Here is a 9,144-nt window from a genome sequence, read left to right as displayed (position 1 = left end):
ATTGGCTTTTCCTATAGACTCAATGTGATCTTGGATCACTAAAATAGAAAATGTAGAGTCTTGTGCTTTGAGTTTGAGCCAATCTTTTGTCCTTAGCAATTTGAAGGGTCCACTTCCTAATCCATGCCATGCCAATCATTGAGCTTTCCTGAAATATTCATCTTGAAATAGCATTAGCTCAATGAGCTATATGTTGTTAGAAATTACCAAAACCACCCAGGGATAGTTGCACTATCAGGACCCCGATTCTAAGTCACACCGATCTAGCCTATAACACCTCATATCACTTTGCAGCCTCACGCACGGTATTCCCACGGGTGTCGCCTTACCATGGCCCGGGATCGTTTGCGCCTTTTGGCTCACGTATATGATAGTGTCGCTAGCATCCATATGGCAGAGAACCCGGGCCGACATGACTAGTCGTGAACCCAAAGTGGCACTAACTTACGGGGGCAGGCATACATGAATCAACATCGAGCATGTCGGTCAGTAGCGTGCGAATCCGGGCTGTAGCACTGGGCTAACAGGACTCCAGGAACCCGGGCTGTAGCAGGCTAGGCAGGACTCCGGATGTCACCGCGTGACATTTCCCCGAAGGGACAGACACAGGAACGAAGTGAATCACATGCCGGCCAGCCAAGTGTTCCGGAGCAGTAGTGCTGGGCTAGCAGGACTGCGGTGAACCGGGCTGTAGCGGACTACTATGGCTCATGGAAGCACAAGACTACATTTCCCCATAAGAGAGGCTACCAAGGATAAACAACTAGGTTGTTGGATCCCACACATACCAAGCATTTCAATCATACACACAATATGCTCGATATGTGTAAATACAACATGGCATCACAACATAACTCTATGACTCAAGTATTTATTCATTAGGCTCCGAGGAGCGAGACATTACAAACATAGGTCTCATGACCCAACATTCAGAGCATACAAGTCAAAGCACATGCGGAAGCTTAACATGTCTGAGTACAGACATCTACAAATGAAAAAGGCTGAGAAGCCTGACTATCTACCAGATCCTGCCGAGGGCACAAGATCGTAGCTGAGGTATCAAGCTAAACGTCGAAGTCCACACGGAACTACTAGCGAGACTGACGTCTCTCTGCAAAACATAAAATAAGCAAACGTGAGTACAAATGTACCCAGCAAGACTTACATCAGAACTATCTACATATGCATCGGTATCAACAAAGGGGGTGGTGGAGTTTAACTCCAGCAAGCCAGCTTTGACTTGGTGGCTATCCTAACTACGACTGAAGTAACTCTTTTGAGGTGGCGCACATGAGTCCACATATTCACCATATCAATACACCACTATGGATTCGCTCCCGTCTCCCTACGAGAACGCCATCCCTAGCACTCACGCTTATCTTGCGCAATTTAGAGTATCCACTTTCACTTGTCTATGAACTGTTATAGGCAACCCAGAAGTCCTTTACCGTGGACACGGCTATTCGAATAGATGATGTTAGCCCTGCAGGGGTGTACTTCGTCACATACGCTCTCACCACTTACCGCCGTTTACACGACATCTACTCGGCAACCTTCAAGCGGAAGCCCAGCGAGGGTGTCGGCCACAGCCTACCTAAACACTCAAGTCTCTAGTCCAGGTTTATCGCCTATTCAGGTTCCATCCGCAGGGAGTCTGGCCGAGGTTTCCACATACGACCCCGAACGATGTGTGGAGGGTTCCCGAGACACCAAACGGGCGCCCGATACACCATGCCACGTGCCTACCGCATCACAGCCCACCCCTCGGGTCAGCGCTGCCCACAGCCTCCAGCATACTACAAACACCAGAAACTACTTGCAACTCCTGGACAGAGGACAAGGGTGATTAAGAAGCCGAGAGAGTCAATTAAGGATCCCAATGTGTGGTAGTACCTGTTCATGGATCACAAACACAGAACTCAGTTCCTGAGGACGGTTTCAATGAGACAACCCACCATGTACTCCTACATGGCCTCTCACCGCTACCTTTACCAAATCGTGTTCACACACTTAGCTCACACGCAGTAGGACATGTTCATCACCATTCCAATTCATCTCCGATGAATCAGACCCGACTCAACTCTAAGCAGTAGCAGGCATGACAAACAAGCATGAATGAGTAGGCACATCAGGGCTCAAACAACTCCTACTCATGCTAGTGGGTTTCATCTATTTACTGTGGCAATGACAGGTCATGCAGAGGAAAAGGGGTTCAACTACCGCAGCATGTAACAGTTGAATCGATGTTATCCTAATGCAGTAAAAGAGAGCAGGAGCGAGAGAATGGGATTGTATCGGAATGAACAAGGGGTTTTTGCTTGCCTGGCACTTCTGAAGATATTATAGTTCTTCATCGGTGTCATCGATCACGTCGTCGGAATCACGTCTATCGGGAGGGGACAATTACCGGCAACAGAGAGAAAACACAATCAATGCAATGCAACAATATGATGCATGAATAATACATGGCAAGATGAGTGTGTTGGGCTAATGCATCTACATCCAGGGTGGTTTGAGCTCATTTGAATCAAAGATTCAAATACAAACTCAAGTTAAGGGTTTATAAAGTGCATTAACATGTTTTGATATAAACAGAAGGTCTAAGTTGCTTTATCATGCATGAAAAGTTCTAATCGGTTGCACCGAGATTGAAAACCCTAGATCAACTTAGTGACTCGGTAGGACCGAAAAGGATGAATCGGTCAGACCGAGATGCACAAAGAGGTTTTGGAGGTTGAAGTCTATGACGAATCGGGAACTCCGAGTGCTCCTCACACAGAGTGGTTCGAATCTGACTTGATCAAACTTTGTGATGTAGCATGAATAGAGTTTGAGACGAGAAAAGCATAGATAGCTACAGGGAGTTCTTAGGCATTCTTGTCCATCCATTTGGCAAAAGAGAAAGAGCCAAACAATCAAAACAACAAATGGATGTCCTCGAATTAGTAAAATATGCAACCAACATGCTCACACAATAAAATGGCAAATGAAATATGTGACAAAGCATGCACAAACACTCTAGCATCCATCAAGCAGTTTGGCGATGACTAGGTCATCTATATGTGAGTATATTGACTTAGGAGTCAAATGAGAACATTTGATCATAGGTCATACTCATCGTTGAAGCACAAGTGGGGTTACCACTTTTACATAAAGCATTGTTGTGTTCACACCATTAGAGTTGCTTTAGCTCAATTGATTAGAGTAAAGCTCCCCCTAGATGTGATATCCCCCCTAAGAGGGATGAACTAACCTTGGGTTTTGTCGATGATGACTTCATGTAGGTGTTGAAGATGTAGATGCTCAATGTTGATGTAGATCATTTGGAGCAATCCTTTGGAGTGAGTTGCACTTTCAATACCTACACGGGTTAGTCCCACAAGGAACAAACAAGGATATCCATAGACATAGAGTGATGCATACACAAGATGATGTCCATGAAAGCATTAGGTTACCTCGTCCCTTGTCTTACCAACAAGAGGGTTTGTGACTCCTTGAACTAGTGCAAGATATGGAAGTTGTTTGCACTTGTCCTTGCCAAAATGATAAGAGTGAGTATGTTGGCGGAGTCACCCTCAAGAACTCTCTAGTTCTTCTTCTTCTGGATCTACACCATCTTGATGGGAATCCTTGGAGTTGTAGTTGTACTTGATGAAGTAGAACTTGATGTGGTCTTGGGAACCCACTTGACCAAGGCCTTAGGTGCTTCTTCATATGCATCAATTTCCTCTTGAAGCTTGTCCTTGCCTTTTTGCTTGTGGTCTTGTGGTGGAAGATCATCTTGAGCTTGTGTCCCTTTGAAAGAAGTAGGATCATACTTCTCTTGTTGAGGAACAAACTTCGTCTTGTGGTATTGATCTTCTTCCCACTCAACTCCATTGGCATTGAACTTTCGTTCAAAACCAACACCTTGATTCTTCCGATATCTTCCTTGCTTGAGCACAATTTCCTCAAATTGCTTACTTCCAGCAAGGCTCTTGTAAACACCTTTCTCTATAATTCCCTTCAATAAGCTATTTTCTTGCTCAAGTGTAACTTGGCTAAGAGAATCATTAGTGGAATCAAGAGAATTACTAGAAGCAACAACACTGGATTTAGCATGATTGTTGTTACTACTAGATGAAGCATCTTTCTTGTTCTTGTTACTAGATTTAACTTGTGGCATGTAAGTAGACAAGAGTAAACGCTTGGCAATGTAAGAAGAACTTTTCTTGCGAAGATCATCATTGATTGCCTTTAAAAACTCATGCTCTTGCTCAAGGTTGAGCTTTTCAAAGCGTAGCTTATCATGAGTCTTTAAAAGTTCTCGATGATTTTCCAAGGTAGTTTCATGAGCTAACTTAAGAGTGTTTAGTTCTTTAGTTAGACGCTCAATCTCCTTCTTATCATCATCATTCGTTTTATCTTGATTAGCATGATTAATTGATGTTTCATCATAGTCTTCATCACTAGATTTGTCAACAAGTAAATCATCATCACCTAGCAAATCATCTTCATCACTATTGAAATCAACATACTCGGGATGTGTTACCTTGGGACCTTTGGCCATGAAGCATCTTCCAATTCCTTCATTTGGTGAGTCAAATATGTCGTAGGAGTTGGTTGACACAAGTGCTAGACCGGCAACACCTTCATCTTGAGTATATTCGGAGTCGGAGTGATAACTTCTTTCGGAGTGATTGTCGGAGTCGGAGCCGGATACCCATTCACCAACATGAGCTTGATGTCTTCTTTTTGTGTAGCTCCTTGATGACTTTTCTTTCCTTTCCGAATCCTTGCTTCTCCGAGAGGGTTTTCGTTTATAGCGATCATCTATACTCCTCCTTTCTCTTGGTGGTGATTCTTCTCTTCTACTCCTTCTTTTGGGAGAATCTTCTCTTCTTTTGTAGGGGGGCGTACACTCATTGGAGTAGTGTCCGGGTCTTCCACAATTGTAGCAATTTCGCTCATGACTAGAAGATCTTTTGTCATTGTAGGACCTTGACTTGGAACTTCTTTCTTTGCTTCTACTCTTGTAGAACTTGTTGAAGTTCTTTACCATTAGGCTCAATTCTTCATTGAAGGTTTGCTTCTCACTTGATGATGTGGTAGCATCACACGAGGCTTTGTAAGCACCACTTGACTTGTTGTGAAGCTCTTCCTTATCCTTGAGTGACATCTCATGAGCAACAATTCTTCCAATGACTTCCGTTGGCTTGAGATCTTTGTAATTGGGCATCATTTGGATAAATGTGCACACGGTATCATATTTCCCATCCAAGGCTCTTAGGATCTTCTTCATGATGAATTTGTCGGTCATCTCTTCACTTCCTAAGCCGGCAATCTCATTTGTGATGAGAGCAAGCCTAGAGTACATTTCAGCGACACCTTCACCATCCTTCATTTTGAACTTGTCAAGTTGACTTTGAAGCACATCCAATTTGGATTCCTTGACGGAGTCGGTACCTTCGTGCATATCAATCAAAGTATCCCAAATTTCCTTTGCATTCTCAAGACGGCTGGTTTTGTTGAACTCTTCGGGGCACGATCCATTGAAGAGAATATCACAAGCTTGAGCATTGTATTGTAGCATCTTCAACTCTTCCACGGTAGCTTCACGGTTAGGTTCTTTCCCATCGAAGAATTCACCTTGCAAGCCAATACACACAATAGCCCAAACGGCGGGGTTATGTCCAAGAATATGCATTTTCATCTTATGCTTCCAACTAGCAAAATTTGTACCATCAAAGTAAGGACCTCTACGGTGGTAATTTCCCAAACTGGTCGAAGTTGTGTCTAGAAATGCTTTAGTTATGTAAGGGAATTGATTGGGGAAGGGAACGTAAGGCTCTTTTTACTCCTTATACCTTATGCCCTTCTGATCTAAGTCGGCCTCTTCTCTTCTACGGGGATTAAGAACTAGGCCTTCTCATCTATCTATCAGGATGACTAGTTACTAATCCATAGACTTATAGGATTGATGGATTCAAGTCTCAGTTCAGTTTCTACTATTTCCGTATGTTCATAGCTGGCCTCAGAACCTTGATATTGTGATGCTGAGTGGTCATGCCACTATTTTTCAGGATGTCTCAAATCTTTTTGAGCATTTACAGCCATTATGCTGCCCGAGTCATCCCAGGTTCCTAGATAGTCTGATGCACTTGCAATCATTCCTCCATGTTCTTGATGACCATTTGGGCCAGATTAATCACACTAATCGGTGAGTTGAGGTACTCTGTTGCCTCGACATATATGTTGGAGCTATTATTATGACCCTAGGTGTCAGGACCACCTAGTAATCTACCCTGTTTTCTGTTCCCCGTGTGATGATTCTGGCCATCATTCTCAAAAGCATCCCGTGATGTTATTAGTTAGTAGGTATTCTATTCCTGGGTTCTTGAACCCGAGATTCACCCTACTTCATGTTGTTAGTATTTGCTAGTTCCCTTAAGATATTAGTAACCTTTGCGATAGTCCTCGAGGTCCATGGTATATCCTTCTTCCAATACCATGAACCAATATGGCAAAAGCCTTTGAACCAAAAGATCACAATAAGAGTGATCTTAATGGGTTCTCCATTCAAGAATTGTGAATCTGCCAGTCCTACCTTTCTGCATGGGTTATCCGAAAGAAACCTGTTGAACTTCGTTCGACATGCTAAACCATGCATCCACAACTAAGAAAATCATATGTTCTTTTGGGTTGTCCCTCTTTAGTTATTTCCTGGCCATCGTCTATCAATTGATAGTCAAGAGTATGTGTGCATTCGTTCATTGATGCCTATTGCTCTTGTGGCCGTCAAGTCGTTCTATTCCGGAATGACTAGGAGAAACAAACTCCAGTACCTCATCCATATCCAGGATTGGGTCAAAGTAGTTGTATTCCGTGGATCAAAATGCCAATCCAGCTTTTGCTCTGTTCTACCTTGGAGTGTTACCATCTTTATGTCAAGAATGTCATGAGAATTGCACCACCTCTTATGAATTCTAGACGCAGTGATACTTCTCGTTATCATTATTCATTCCTCGGTCCCGTGTTGTTGTAACCGGAATGCCGACAAGTGAACTGTGATGTGTGAAATCGATACTCCTAGCAACCTCGTTGCTTGGTAGTTAATGGACAATATTCTCATTCTTAGCGTGTTGGTTATTGTATCATCATCCTAAGATTGATCGTGCTACCTAGTCCTTATTTCTGGTGCACTCTTCGATCAATGAGTTAGGATGGTGTCAATCCCTAACTCTTTTGATCATATCATCTTGCCTTGAAAGCAAGATTTCTCCCGAGCTTAATAACATTTCGGTGGTTCGTGATCTTCCGAATATCTTCTCGAAAGTATCACCAGGTTGTCCCCTGACTGTTATGTTGAGTTCGTGATCATGTTGGTTTTCCTACAAACCACCCATTCTCCAAGAATCTGTGTTGGATACCCCTGAGCTAGTTGGTTAAGCCAAACAACAACTTGGAGAGTTGGAAGATAAAAGCTTGTCTGACTTAGCTCATGTTAAGGGATATCTTTTTGTGTGTGTGTGTGTTGAAGAAAGATGATATCTCCATCGATTGGTCCTCGTGATCAGTTGTTGGATCTATTGCCTTGTCAAAACTTTGACTTGAGTATGGGCTATCGTCAAGTCAAATCAGAACCAACGATGTTCATAATGTTGTCTTACTCATGGTTGATCCCTCGATCATACACCATTACATCTTTTGGTCTGACTAATGCTATCACCGTGTTCACATGATGGTGGAAGTCCAGTGATATGGAAATTCCGATGAGTTGCTGTTGAGCCCATCAGCGGCATTTTGTCACCTCCATGATTCATGTTGAACATCAAGCTAGTATTGGAAACTTTTGTAAGCATTATCTTTGTGTTCCGTTCATGAAGCATATGCTCGGGAGAAAGAAGTGACTTCCTCTAATACATGTGCATTAATGCAAGTTGCCGCCGTGAATTCAAGAAAGTCAATGTTGTTTCCTCTGGAATCATCCCAAGTCAGCCATGCACGTGCAAAGTATTCTGTGGTATGATAGACTGATCATCTTCATTCCATATGCATCCCTAGCACACCAAGCCACTGATTGATTTGTTCAAGATAAAGGTTCTAAGGTCAATTCTTTGGACTTCCATGCGTGGAGACTTCGATGTCATTAATGATGGTTCCCCACCTGAACTCGGTAGCGTTTTGTTGTAAGACTACTATGTGGTCATGCTTGTCTTGGACATCGTGTTCACAGGTTTGTAGCAGAACCAGATCATGTTTTGGCGCTTACTATCATAGTTCATTTCCCAAGAATCTTGCAACGTCATCTCGTCGATTTGTGTTGCAAACTTTCATTTTTCTTTCCAGACCCGATGAGTCTGGATTATCCTGACACCAACCAGATCTGAATCTCAAGCAGATATGATGGTTTGAACGTTCCTCAAGAACTATAATATTGGTCTCTCTGTAACCCGGTAAAGTGGATGTTGTGGCCAACACACCCAACCGGAAGACTTATTATTGTAGTATCTTGATTGAGAAAGTTGGGCACCTCCCCATAAGGATCTCGTAGAATTTATTCCAATAGTTGTTCCTTATGGATTTTTGTGTTCCCGAAGTCCGACCTTTTACTTGATGTTCTAGATATCAAACCATATCTATGAATGGATTACGCGAGCACATCAAGGAGAACATTAGAAGCGCAGTGCTAAATGTCTCTCGGTCGATCATCCAGATTCTGTTTCCTTAGCCTCGCTAAGGGGAAGTCTGAGAAGGTGTTATCTTCCTTTGTATCTGCATTGTCCATCACTATTCATCATGGTAGTAAGATATGATGCCAGGATCCTCGGCACGGATATTGGTAAAACTTGATGAATATGGAAATGCTCAAGTTCTTGAGAGCACGCGCAAGCATTAGGTGTCATCGTCGGCACTAACTGGGATTGGCCCCAGTTTCTTCAATTATGTTATAACCTTTCCAATAGTGGAATCACTCTCTACTGTTGGGTTTCTCCCCAGTTACTAGAATCATTCCCATCATTTGCATTTTGTTCCCAGCTTGCACCGCCATTGTGCCATCCTTCATACTCCGCCAAACGATTGTTGTGTTTTGCCTTGGGCTGGTATAAAGAGTTTCAATGATCTTTGAATCAAAAGTAATTCTTTTTGCCACTTAAGGGGATA

This window comes from Triticum aestivum, chromosome 5D (assembly GCF_018294505.1).
Source record: "Triticum aestivum cultivar Chinese Spring chromosome 5D, IWGSC CS RefSeq v2.1, whole genome shotgun sequence".
NCBI classification, from domain to species: Eukaryota; Viridiplantae; Streptophyta; class Magnoliopsida; order Poales; family Poaceae; genus Triticum; species Triticum aestivum.
Note: the sequence above shows the minus strand (reverse complement) of the source record.